The following is a 13,826-nucleotide window of genomic DNA, read 5'->3' as shown; positions in this document are numbered from 1 at the left end:
CACTTTCTGGGCCAAGTACAGTCGCCACAAAGGCCCAAGAGAATCGTTTGCTTTGGTCAGGGCTCAAAGGGAGCGAAGTTACAAAGAACTTTTCAAAGATTTTATGCAAAAATATTTGAAAACTGTGCTGGGAGTGCACACCCATTGCGGGGCAAGAACGTCCCAGTCCCACCGCCCTCTGGCCACACTTTAAATAAATGATATCTCATTAAGAATAGAAGACGAAGCGAAGTTGCCTCAAAGGTAATTTCTTGCAAAGTACAGCTGCCTCAAAGGCAATCTCTGCCATCTTTTGTCGTAAATGTTTTCTAAAAGTATCTTTTCCTTGACAGCGAGAGAGACTGAGGGGCAAGTATTTATCTCGGTTTTGGAGAACTCATCCAATTATTTCCATGGTGCAGTCTCAGCGTGATGGAATGGGGGCAAAGGCAGCCTTGAAGTCTCTTCCGCGAAGTCATGCAAATGTTGCATGAAAGGCTATCTGCCGGCTTTGATGCAATGAAACTTTTGCTTGCCAAGTACAGTCGCGTCAAAGGCAGCACTGTTTAACCCGCTACGCCCGTCGAGCTTATCTATTCCAGTGCTTATTTTTATACGAGTACGGTCCCCGTTCCCGTTCTCGTTCCCGTCCCAGTGCCCCAGCGGCGGCAGCATCATTGTCGAGTCGCGTCGAGTCCCATCGTCAGCTGCTGTCGAGTGCATTTGACATATCACATTTGGCTCTCGCTTTGGTTTGGTTCGGTTCGGTTTGGTTTGGTTTGGTTTTGGTTTTGGCTCTGAGCTGCCGCCATTTTGGCTTTGTTATTTATGGCCATGTCAAGCGGTCGCTGGCTGGTCAAGCTCCACTCCACTCCACGCCCACTAGCGGCCGCTGCTGCCTCTGGTCCTCCTTCCGCACTCTCTCCCGAGTCCTCCTCGTCCTCCTCCTCGTCCTCGGTTTCGGGGTCTGGCCTGCATTTGACATGCGGTTTTTGTGTGTGCCGTGCGGTGCGGTGCGGTACGGGTTTTTCTCTTTTTTCGGCTATTGAAAATTTGTATTGCTTTTTTTTTATTTTGAGATTTTTGGAAATTCGGAGAATGCGATGCATTGGGAATCGGCTCCACCGCCGAATGAACTGCACTCCAATCTGGCACTTTTGCGAAAGAGATTTGCATGGGCTGTAGCGTTCTGTAGCTTTGTTTTTGTTTGTTGTTCAAAATGTAACCAAAAATCAAGCTGCAAATTTACGAGTTATTAACAAAAGTTCGGGCCCCGGGGCCAAAAAGCAACCAGATCAGTGTAATTTATGGCGGGGGGAAGGGTGGGGAGTGGGTCATGTGGCTGGGCGCCTGAAAATATGCAACACGAAACAATGAATGGGACCCCCGGGGCCAGAGAGAACCACAGCGAGAGCGCAGGGCAGGGCCAGGGCCAGGGCCAGTGCCAGTGCCAGTGCCAAATGAGTGCGAAAGCCGCTTACAACACCAACAGCCGCAGGAGCAGCAGCCAAAGCAGCAGCAGGCGGCAGCAGGCGGCACAAGACAAATGTGTATCTGTATCTATGTGTGCAAGTATCTAAGTATGTGTGCGTGTGCGTGTGCGTGTGTGTTTTGTGGCGCTTAGCAAATGCTAAGCCAGCCAGCGAACAGCGCAAGCTGTGCCTGTGATTTATTAGCAACAATAATAGAATTAAACAATTTAAATTAAGTTGTAGCCAAAAACCATAAACAGTCTGCCAAGCGGCCCTGTGGGTAGGGCTCCTGCTGCCGGCTGCCGGCCGCCTGCCGCCTGCCGCTTCCGTCTCCTCGCTGGCAGGACACGCAGCGTATTTTGTGGCCTGGCTGTGGGGATACCCTCGAAGGCGGCCATTGCTATGGGTTCTTCCACATGAGTGCAGGAAAGGTGGAGCTTCTTAAGAGCAGACTCAGTCTTAAGCAAAAGGTGCTCGGATCTACTTGCAGTCGAAGTTCTCAAAGTCTCTGAATTATGTTTAAAGTCTTTAATCCTCTAAGGGGTGCTCAAAAGTTCCAATCGAAATGCGAATGGTGCTCTTGACCAGCAGCAGTAGCTGAGGGGTGGCAATGAAGGGGAAAGCCAGGCAGCAGGAAGTGTCTTTGGGGCCATGGTGGGGTCGCAGTAAAATTTCCTCGCGCTGCTGGCGGCATTACAAATGCTTCCTGTGCATGCATTTGCCAGCAGTTTGTGAGTGTCCTGCTCTATCCCATTGTTTTGTGTGTGTGTGCGTGTGTGTGTGCGTGGCAGTGTGTATATTGCTGCCATTATTATTGGTGTTGACCAACCGCAGCAGAGCCCCATGCACCCGATCCCTGTGCACCACTCGACACTCGGACGAAAGTTGTGCCACACGCAGAATGCGACAAGTGCAAGTGCAGACGGGGCAAAAAAACCATTGCATACTTTTCAGCGTGCATCGCATTTTGAAACCCACAAAAAAAGGCATTTTGTTGTCGCCACTGGGCGACTCTCCATCTCTCTCTCTCTCTGTCTCTCTCTTTCACTGTGTGTGTGTGTGTGTATGGTTGATTGTTTAATTTAATTTGGATTTAAAAGCAGCGCACAACAAAGATTGCTGGCAATTATTTTTTGCCAAGTGTTTTTTTTTTTTTGTTTTGTTATTCAATCAAATAATATTCATTTCATTTGCAATCAAAAACAACAACAACAATACAAAACGTTCTTCCTTTATTCAATTTTGTGTGCCTTCCGTCTCTGGCTGTGTGTGGGGCAGGCGATAATAAATTCAGTTTTAAGCTGAGCCACGAAACACACACAGATACACATCGGGTCTCTTTAAATGTTTTTGGAATTCGGATAAAACAAAAACCAGTATTAAATGGGGGGCGAAAAGAACAAAACAAATGCTCGAAATTGAACTAAAACACTGCACTTCCCCATTGAAATATAATCACCTGTTCAAGGCATTGATTTGTCCATTGTTAAGTGGCTGAAAGTGTTCAGTATTTTTGGTGGGTATGCAGTAAGTGCTTTAAGTGTTGAAAAGTGACTTTAGTTTTTCGTTTGCTGCTTTTTGTCTTAGATTTATAAATGGAAGAGAGTTTTGGCAAGTGTTGGAGAGAGTTTTGTTTGTAAGTGCTGCAACAGATCGGTGTCTTGATTAGATTCCTTTTTTAATCTCATTTCGGGAATGAATCTGAGGTCGTGTTTTCGCAGTAGCCTGTAGCCGGGAACAAATCAATCAACTCCGCCGCATATTCCGCCCAACACTTCCCAACCCCTCGCCCTCTCCATCCCTCGCTTGCAATCCGCTTCTCTCCGCTCACTTGCTCTCAGGGCCCATTATAGCTGCATTAGAGTGCGTGACAGGACAATGCGCTGGGCTCTGGCCCTGGCTCTGGCACTGATTTGGATGCCGTTGCTGTTGCCGTTGCAGATGTTAATGTTGCACGTAGCCCTTTGCCACAGTTTGTTGTTCACCTATTTGGCCTTTTGTCTCTCTCCCTCTCCCTCTCTCTCTCTCTCTCTCTCTCTCTCTCTCTCTCTCTCTGGCGTGGCTGTTGCCATCTCTCTCTGTGTGTTATTATTGATTTCGCGCTTCATTTTTCTAGCACGTTTTCAGCGCCGCCTCGCACACAACGTGTAATTTTGTTTGGATCTATCGTACGTTTCCCCTAGACCTCATGTTCCCTCTTCGCTTCCCCTCTCTTCTCTTCACTCCTTTTCCCTCCCATCCCTTTTATTCTTCAAAACTTTCTTTATGTGTGTGTGTGTGTGAAAATTTTGCGAAAATCACGTTTTTGGTGGGCGTTTTGTTAGTTTTCGCTTTGTAAGGCACGAATCTGATGAAACCGACATCCAACGTGAGACCTGAGGACCTATGAGCGGAGGGGGGTGACGTGAGGAGGGTCGGATAGGGTAGGGACATGGGCTTAACCCAACAATGCCATGCAGGGCAGAAAAGCGAAATTCATAGTTTTGTTCCACTTCCATTGGAAGCGTATGACTGTGTGTATCTGTATCTGTAGTACAGATTCTGTGTCTACATATGTGTGCGTGTGTGTGTGCCCCTGCCACTGCCACTGCCACTGCAATCCATTGAAAAGTTTCGCAACAAAACGTTCAATGGCCTTCAGGCTCGATCGGGCTCTGGGGAAAATTCAAGGGAAGGAAGGCAAAGGAGGCAACCCCCACCCCCCGCCCCCGCCCACGAAGACTGTTCATCAAATTTGTTTAGCATTTCGTTGTTGTTTGCTCTGAATGGCGGAGGGGAAATCGTCCACTCAGTGCTCGGATATGATATAAAACTCCTGAATGAACGAACGGAAGGAGCCCATCAATTTGGATGGGATCTATCGGAATTCAGGAGCGATTAAGTGGAATCAAATATGCCTACATGTGGCAGGACCTTTTTCATAACCCCTTCATATCATTCCATTATTGATTTCCCCATCACTTCGATATCGGTATCTGTGTATTTCAGGCTAGCCATAAAGCAGTCCCGCGAGAATCCACCATCCTTAGACATCCTTTGGCCATCGTTTGGCCTCCTCTCTGGAGACCGCACAAGACAAAAGAGGCAGCAAATCAAAAACAAACCGAACCAAAAGAAGCATCCGAAGGAAAACCCAGGGCCAAAAAAGAAGGAGAACGGCACACAGCACAAAGAGAGACAGGAGCAGTTTTGGGGGGAAACGGGCTGTCGCTGGAGGCGGCGGCGGTGATGGCGGCGGTGGGGGCAAATCAATTTAATTAGTTTCTGACTTTCATTTACAAATTATGCATAAATCTGTAGACAGCGCCCCAGAGACCATAAATTAAGCGCCAGCCAGCGCCAAACGCAAACTCTCGACAACGAAAAAATACACGAAAAAGGAAAAAGGAAAAAAAGAAAAAGAAAAAAACCAGCGAAAAGAAAAGCGAAGCGGCGAAAATAAACGAAGGGAAAAACTTTTAGCAAAACACAAACAGCAGCAACCGAAACTTGTATCTAACTACAGAATGGAGAAAGCAGAAAGCAGGGCGAGGGAGGGGGAGCGGGAGAAAGCCAAAGTAGAAGTAGAGCCAGAAGAAGAAGACAGGGAAGAAAGCGAGAGAAGAGCGAAGAGCGAACAGGAGTGAGGGTTGGACGCAAAATTAATTTGCGCTTTTATTAAATTTTCTCTTTTCTGCTGCTTTTAGTCCAGGACAGGACCAGGACAATCTCGAAGGGGGGGGAAAGCGAAAGCGATAGAGAGGGGTAGGATGGCAGGTAATCACGCCCGCAGGGGGAAAACGCAAACGCACACACAGACACAGACAAATATGAGCAATTTTTATCGAGCGTAAGAGCAACAAGCGAACCGCACGGCACGCCGAGGGAGAGACAGGGCAGAGAAGAATGCACAGGGCGAGGTAAAGGTGTGGGGGTGGGGAGGCGACAGCGGAAGAGTGACAAGGGTGCAATGCCAAAAACGCTGTCAAACGATATGCAAGCGGCGGCAGCAACGCAACGTCACCCACCAACCCCTCGAACCATTTTTTTATACTCGATTTATTTTCGTTTTTATTTCTGTTCTCCTTTGCCTTTGTATTTTTCCAGATTTTTGCGCAAAATTTCCTGTAGTACGGGGGGTACTTCGACTCCGAGACTGATCTTTCATGGAGATCATTCACACGTCACAGCTGAGAGGAAGAACTGGAAGAATGGCAGAGAAACGGGGGGGGGGGGAAACAGATGGCAGTCGCAGATGGAAAGAAGAGAGATTATAGAATACACAGAAGATTCGTATTTCGATGTAAAGGATAAGGGTTCCATCTAAAGAGGCTCAGGATTCCAGAGACACAGCTATGGGTATATATTTGTCTATTTTTACGGCACGACGAAAGGTTAATGATCTGCTAAAGGAATTTGCCTTCGAGCGGCAGGGGGGGGCGGGGGCGATGAAGGGAGTCGCTGTATCAGTTTCGCGCTCTCATTGCAAACGATTCTACAGGAATAAAAATGAAACCGAGAGCAAAGCACCCCTCCCGCCACCCCCTCTATGCAGCCACGCCGCTGCCGCTGACGCTGCCGATGCCGCTGAAGCGACTAATAACCCCCCGAGGGAGCAGCAAGAACCAAAACTTGAATCCGGCAAACCGCCAAAGGGCGGGGCCGATGCCGATGCCGAGGCCGCAGCCGAAGCCATGGACATGGATGTGGATGTGGATGTGGATGTAGGCGTGGGCGTGGGTGGTGGCAGCAGCAGCAGCAGCAACAGCCACGGCAACGGCGGCGACTGGCAATGATCAAAGCATTTTCCTTTCGCCTTTTCCCTCCTTCTCGACACTCTGTCTCATCCTCATCCTCATCCGTCGACGATGCGATGCCAGGCGGCAGCGGCCTGGGCTGGGTTTGGGGCATGCTAAATTTTTGTTATGACGGCGGAATTAATGTTATTAAGGGTCGATTTTCTGCCACGGTCTGGTGTGGTGGTGCCATGGGTCTTTCCGCTGTCCCTGCTCTCCCCCTTTTCCACCTTTTTTGCTTTTTTTTGTTTCTGTTTGCGCTGCTTCTCTTTCTTTTTGTGCAGCCGTTGAGTTGATAATTTTGCGATGCCACCACACCAGCGGCAACAGCAACAGCAACAGCCACGGCGACAACAAGAGGCAGAAGACGGCTACGTCATTATCAGCAAATGCCGCACGCCGTTTTGTTTGACAAAGGCATCAGCCCACACCCACACCCACAGCCACCCCTCACCGCACAGCACCAGCTACCACCCACCACCCACTCGAGTCTGTCTCTCCTTTGGCTGCGTTTTCCCTGTTTATGGGCCTTATTAAATATTTACAGTTTTGGCAAGTTTGAAAAGCGCCTTTAATTGCTGTCACTTCTAGATTAATTATTTACACACACACACACACACAGGCGCAGACACAGACACAAGCATACCCGTACGCACCCACACAGCCATCGACCAGGATGTCCATAGGGGCGCCCCGGAATCCTGGAGGGTATACAGGCACACGTGCACATACCCTTTCCTGGCAGGAGGAGATGGAAGGGACCGTCACTTGTATCTGCAACATACATAACTACGAGCCACGAATGAGATGTAGATCGTTTCACTCATAGAATCATTCGATTCCCTTCACTTGGAGAGCATTGCCTGGTCGGCTTTCGGCTTTCGACTTTTGCCTGGGAAACTCTTTCGGCTTTCCTTTTTTGCCTGCTCGTCATTTCGTCTTTTCAGGAGAAGGTAGGAGGAAGGAGGTGGGCGTTGGCTGCTGGCTGGTGTTGGTATTGGTATTGGATGGGAGGCATGAAAGCGACGCGCGATAAGCGCCTCAAACATTTTTCCAAGCGCTTATTAATTGTGTTTGTCGAGTGACGACGGCTGCTGCTTGAGCTTGAGCCCGAGCCCAGCAAATGGGAGGGAGGATTGGGCTGGGCTGGGGTGGGGTGTGGTGTTTGCCAAAGGATTATGCAGCTCTAAGGAAAAACGAAGAGAAAACTGGAAAATTATAGTTTAATCTGGCGCCCTCCCACGGCCACCTGCTGGGCGGGGGGAGATTTTTTAATATTTGCCAGAAGTGTGGCAATAAAACCAATCGAGCTAATAGCGGAAATTGCCTACAGACGAAGACCGAAAACCCCTGAAACACAGAAATGCCGAAATCGAAAAATCGCAGCGGGTCATCGTCCTTCCAGCCACGTGGCCATACCGCAGGTCCCTGTATCCCTCGGTCGCTGTCTCTCTGATTTTTCCCAGCGCCCGATTCCGATTCGAAATGGAATAAATTGAATTAGACGGCCCGCCAGAGGCCAGAGGCCATAGGAATCGCAGCTGCAAGTGCAACCACCATCCGCATCCCCGATTCTCCCCTCTGAACATTTTGCCATTGCCATTTCCATTTCCATTCGTCCCGTCAAGGCCATAAAGCAGCGTGGTAATACGCACTCGTATGTTCGTCCATCTGGCTAATAATCAAATCAGTGGGCGTGGTCATATTTTTAGATTGCTTTACGCCCCATTTTCCTGAGGGCAATCAATTACGGGGTCCGTTCGCAGATCCATTCAGCAATCTTTTTGCCCTTCCGATCGGAATCGCAGAGAGTGCCGTGGAGGAGACACGACTATCATTAGAGTCTAGAAATTTAAAACACGATTCGAAGGAGGCTCTCGCGTTTTTCGCCGGGCCTTCGACAGCTCGCCCTCAAGTTAATTTGGAACATAATCTTTTAATCTGGTTTTTGTGTCAAACGCAGACCAACAGCAAAACACAGAGCCCAAAATTTGGTGGGCAGGGGGCGAGGACTCGAGTTTCGGGAAAAGCCACCCCAGGAATCAACCCTTGACAGCACGGCGCACCACGGTGGTTGGGATTTATGAAAAATTCATTAGTTCCGTGTGCATCCAATAGATGACGACATATGAGCCTAATGATGCCCCAGGCACACATACACGCACCCCCACCCACACCCACACCCGAGAGGCAGTGCATTGTCCAGTCGCTGGTCAAAAAAGGGATCCGGAAATATGAGCAAAGCATTAGCCAACAAAATACATCCGCCATAGACCATTAATCCGTTCCGGCATTACGGGAAATCCCATTGACTCCATGGGCGAATCGGAAGCCTTTCTTGCCTTCTCTTTTATCGAATGAAAAATTCAAATTAAATCGAAATTGCACTGGGGAAAAATCTTTGAATGAAAGCCAATATTTATTGGCTTACTACAGATATGTAGCTATCCATCCTCAAGGAATGGCGTTTACTAACCCTAAGAGTCATAGGTACTCCAATTCTGTCCACTACAAAGGATATTTTGTTAAACTTTAAGGACTTTAAGCCGAAGCCCCATTCAGCTTTGGTCCCCTCAGGCGAACAGTTACGTTTTTGCACTGGAAAAAGTATCAATTACCGAATTACCAAGCAACGTCCTCATTAAAATTAAAACATCAACGAACCCGAACATCATCGGATGTGTTACTAGTGTTTAACCCAGCAACGGAAAGAAAAAAAAGGTTAGCTGCTACTTTGGAGCATTGTGATTCCCATCTCCGGCATTTTCCATTTTCCAGGACTGCAACAAAGGCTAACGGAACCATTGTCCCCGTCCCCGTCCCCGTCCCCGTCCCTGTACCTGTCCCTGCGATGTCCCTCTCCCGCTCCATGTCCCTGTCGACGTCGATGTCATTGTCGGGGTTCGTTTCGCCCCGTTTTTGCATACGCCATACACAATGCTCTGAATCAGAATGTGAATTTGGCTCCAGGGAGCGTGCATCAGTGACGTATTAACCGATGTTGATCCTTCCCTTTTCGGTCGCGTCACCTTTTTTGCTCCACCATTTTTTGTATACCCTTTGCAGAGGGTTTTTGGCGTCAGCAGTCGAGGTCTGGTCTCTACTTGAAGACATCTGCCCGACAATTTGCGTAGATCCTTGCCTTTGAGCCTGCCCTGTATATTTTTTGGAATATACACGCCATAGATACGATGTATCTGAAAGTGTATCTACGGCTTCGTCTGCCATCGACTCCCTTTTTCCGTTTGAGTTTGGGTTTGGCTTTGATTTACTTTACTTTAATCTGAATGTAATTTTTGTGTGTAATTTTTTTTGTTTTTGGTGTGGCGGGGCGCGTGTATCAACGTGCAACAAAACGGGCTCAAGGGGGATCACAAAAAATACACACACACCCGCACACGCACGCACACACACATCAGCATAAGTCAACGTGTGTATGTGTGTGTGTGTGTGAGTGAGTGTGGCCGAAATTCATCAAAATCCAATCAATCTTTCATTTAAACATTTTCATTTCGGCTCGTTGCGCGGCAGTCGCATTGAATGGAAATCCATACAAAGGGCAACAGAGGGGGAGAGCAAAGGAGACGGCAGGCTGGCTGCCGATAGCGATAGCGATAGGGATAGAAAGAGACAGTGAGATAGGGAGAAAATGGCAAAACAAAGAGCAAGAAGAGCAGGCAAAAAAAAATCCGACGTAAAGCGCAAATATTTGCGCGTATAAATGGGGATGATGATAGATGGAAAAACCAAAAGGCAGCCAAAGGCCCAGAAACCAAGCCCCGAAAACAAGGCCCAAAGAGGTGGAGGAGGCGCCGAACCGCAAGGGGGAGCGAGAGAGTGGATGGTGGATTCGAGGAAAACAAGAAAAAGAAGTGCGGAAAACCACTTTAGCTACCATTAAAGACTCATAGAAGGTCGACAGCCAGGCTTCTGCATTCATATCCATATCCTTCCGATCAAAATTTGAGAGGACTCTGTGGAATCATCTAAAGATGGATCTACCTTCAGTAATGGAAGGGCTGTGCAATCTCACAGTCTTAGTTCTCCTAATTTCATAGTCCAATCTAGAAGAACGACATTTTTGACATATTTTAAATGGCCTGCAATGTTATATCAGGTCGGGAGACGCAATAATCTGAAAATTGGTACAGTTTTTCCAACTAATGGACCGGTGGCCAGATGTGGTTCGATGCTGGGGCCAAAGCTAGGGCCCAGGGCCCAGAGCCCATCATCCAAATTAGTTGGGGCGGGGCACAAATAAAGCGCTATAAATAAACAGAAGCTACAAAAAACGGAAGGCAGAGCCCGCTGAAAGTGAAACTTGAAATTAATTCCGAGAGGATCTCCAGCCCGGAACCACATCGGACCACCCACTCGACCGAATGATGAGAGCGCCTGTATAAATATTCCGAACCCGAATCCGAAACCGAATCCGTAGCATAAATCGTGTGGCCCAAATACTCGTAGAAATTTTATGACCCATCCCCAAACAATTTCCCGAACGCTTTTCCATTTCTTATTTGGGGAAAAGCCAAAGCAAACACCAAGCGGCAGGCAGCCAGCCAGCCAGTGGGAGAGGAGCACGGGAGGGAGTCCCCTGTTTACCGTTTTGCATTTAAAGCTTAATCCCAGCCAAGGAAAGCATGAATTTATAATTAAAAGTAAATTAAAAGTAAATAAAACCGAGGAAACGCCAGTCCCAGTCCCGGTCCCAGTCCCGGTCCCAGTCGCAGTCGCAGGCCCCGAACCCAAAGGGAAACCCGCCGAAAAACATATCCAAAGAAACCCAACCCTGTTTTCATCGGCATAATGAGGGGACAACAGAGAACAGCAGGACATTCAAATAATGTTTGACAAGCCGTCAGAGGTGTTGAATGGGTCTCGTGCCGAAACAAGGGGCACAACAATTCGTATTTGTGGTGGAACTCTGGAACCACTCTACGGACCTGGACCCTATGCGATGGAAGACTGGACAGTTTCATGCAGTAACTTTCCGAAAAAGCACACTCTACGCCAAAGGGAGCCCGCCCTGCTTCCGGGCTTAAAGGGAAATCTGGGAATCTTTTTTCGTGAAATCGAAATTGGTGTCAACGCATAATCAGATGTTGACCTCCTCTCGCCCTAAGCCCCAGCCCCAGCCCCAGCCCCAGCCCCAGCCCGTCCCATGCCCTCCCCTCGGACAAATTTGAATATCTAACAAGGACGAGAGGAGAGTGTAACATTAGCAAAAGATGTGCCAGATAGAGGAAGATGGGAGCAGTGGCAGGGGGCCCAAGGAAAAGCCGAAGTAAACGGCGCCCCGAAGTAGGTTAATGTGCGTCGATGTCGATAAAAATATATGTATGTGTGTCGTATATTGACAGTGAGAGATGTACACACACACACACACAGTCTTTCATGGATGTATCCATGGGCTTTCCACAGTACTCCACAGTGAGCCCCCAATCTGAGTGTCCCCCGTCGTGTGGTAGTCCGTTATTCGATGTCTAGGCAGGAATGGAATTTAAAATTCTAATTGCTCTCCACCTCCGTGCCCGTCTCCGTCTGTGTGGATGTACGATGTGCGATGCTCCTCTTCTTTTCAGCCAGAATGAATAAAACATTAAATCGGATTATAGAAATTTTGCATTTTTCAAAATTAACATGTTTATCCTGGCCAAGAGACGAGTCCCAGTGCCAGTCCCAAACTCGAGTCCCAATCCGAACAGAACTACATACTGCAGTAGAGAGGGAGAGAGGGCACAAGCGGGGGGAGACGCAGGAACGGAGGAGGAAACCGCACTCAAAGTGCTGGGGCAACTTCTTGGCAGACCTCCCTCGCCCTCGCCCTCACACCCCACCTCTCTCCATCGACACATCGACGCATGCAAATTGCGGAGAACCGAAAATGAAGAAAAGCCAAGGATTTCCAGCAATTAAAACAGACAACCAGCCACCAAGTGGGCGGAGCCTAATAGGGTTAAGCATTTTGTTGAGGTGTTGCCCCGAGGAAGAGAGGCAAACCCACTTGCCACTTGCCACTTGCCACTTGCTATTTGCCACTTGCTACTCGGTGCATGAAAAGTGCGGCGAGGCGATACCAGATGCCAGACAGCAGATAGCAGATCGATGAGGATGCAATCAGAGAAGGGAATTCCAGCAAAATTTGTTCAAAACTTCAGAGGCACAATCTGCACGCATCTGTGAATGGAATTTTGAATGAAAATATTCTCCAACAAAAGTCATCTTTCCGGGCAGAAATCTACGTGAAGATGGAATATTGCATGCCCATAATACGGGTGTTAGCTGTGGGAATATTGGCACCCTTTTTTGGGTGTACTCTGGTACTCTGAAGTCAGTATCTGCTTCGAATTGCGTTCGTTTTTATGGCGCATCTGAGGGATACAAAAACTGAAAGTTGGAAAAGATATCACTCTTTACAATACCAATCGAGAATGTCCAAGCTAAGGACCCAAACTGTTTTGAATTCCCTTTGAAGCCATGTCTCTCTGGCTTTGAGTTCTCAATCCACTTGATGAAATGCTGCAATGAGTGAGTGAGTGACTGATTGAATGACTGGCATCCGTTTGAAGTGGCATAATGAGATTAGGGTCTCTGTTTTTGATACTTTTATGTGCCACAGCTCGCTCAGATTGGACGGGGAGGAAGGGTTCCGGTTGAAGTTCGAGCCGCCAGCTGGCCAGCTGGCGATACTCCTATGATGAGGGTTCAACAGTTGCCCGGATCGTGGCCCATACACGTAATTACGGGGCAGAGCCCGAGTCCGAGCCCGAACCCGAGCCCAGCCCTGGCGATAATTGCAGGTTACGTCCAAAGAATGAACAATCCATCAATGGGGCGCTGGACAGTCCACAATCCACAGTCCAAAATCCAAAATCCACTCTTCCGATCGTCATAAGCCTTTGATATTTATGACGTGGCTGCCGCGTGGGGCGTTATGTCTGCCATCGACACTCCGTGACACATGACAAACAGCAAGCTGCGGCCAACCAGTGGCATAATCAACATCCCCATCGCCATGGCCATAGATATAGATATAGCCATCGCCATCGCCATAGACGCCGCCTGCCGCTGCTGTTGCATGAGTGGCATGTGTAATTAGCCTGTCAACGTCTCCCACCTCCCGCTCTCCCGCTCTCCCCATCTCCCACTCTGCCACTGTGTCTCCCAGTCATGCAGCGTGCAGCGTGGAGCATGGAACACGGGGCACATTGTATTGCGGCTGGTTTCGCTTGCATTGACGCCAACTGCAGACGGCGGCAAACATTATTTGATTGCCGAAAATGCAAATTGTCGAAGCGATTAGCACTGGGGATGGTTGTTGTTGTTGCTGTTGGATGGCGGATGGCGGTTGGCGGATGTTGTTGCATGCAACAACCACGATGACTAAGATGATGCTGCAAAAACTTACATCATACGCTTTCGGTTGCCATCCGCGCGATCGTGTCTGAGGAATGTCGGAAGCCAGGAGGAAACTCTGTGGAAACCGCAGACGGAAACCCTGGCGCAGGATTTGGAGAACAACAAGAGAGGCAGCTCAAGACAATAATGTTGCATAGAGAGCGGATATTTGATTGAATTTCCGTAGCCAGCTACGTAT

The 13,826-nt window shown here is 48.6% G+C and overlaps 1 protein-coding gene across 1 annotated transcript in view; it reads right to left on the bottom strand.

The window, feature by feature from the left end:
- The window catches only part of LOC6596980 (teneurin-a), a 143,093-nt gene that overhangs the window by 61,119 nt on the left and 68,148 nt on the right, over positions 1 to 13,826 (bottom strand). The window lies entirely within an intron of this gene.

Source organism: Drosophila persimilis, unplaced genomic scaffold, assembly GCF_003286085.1.
Source record: "Drosophila persimilis strain 14011-0111.01,24,50 unplaced genomic scaffold, DperRS2 tig00000431-arrow-pilon, whole genome shotgun sequence".
Taxonomy (NCBI): Eukaryota; Metazoa; Arthropoda; class Insecta; order Diptera; family Drosophilidae; genus Drosophila; species Drosophila persimilis.
The sequence above is the reverse complement of the archived record's forward strand: the minus strand, read 5'-3'. Positions and strand labels throughout refer to the sequence as shown.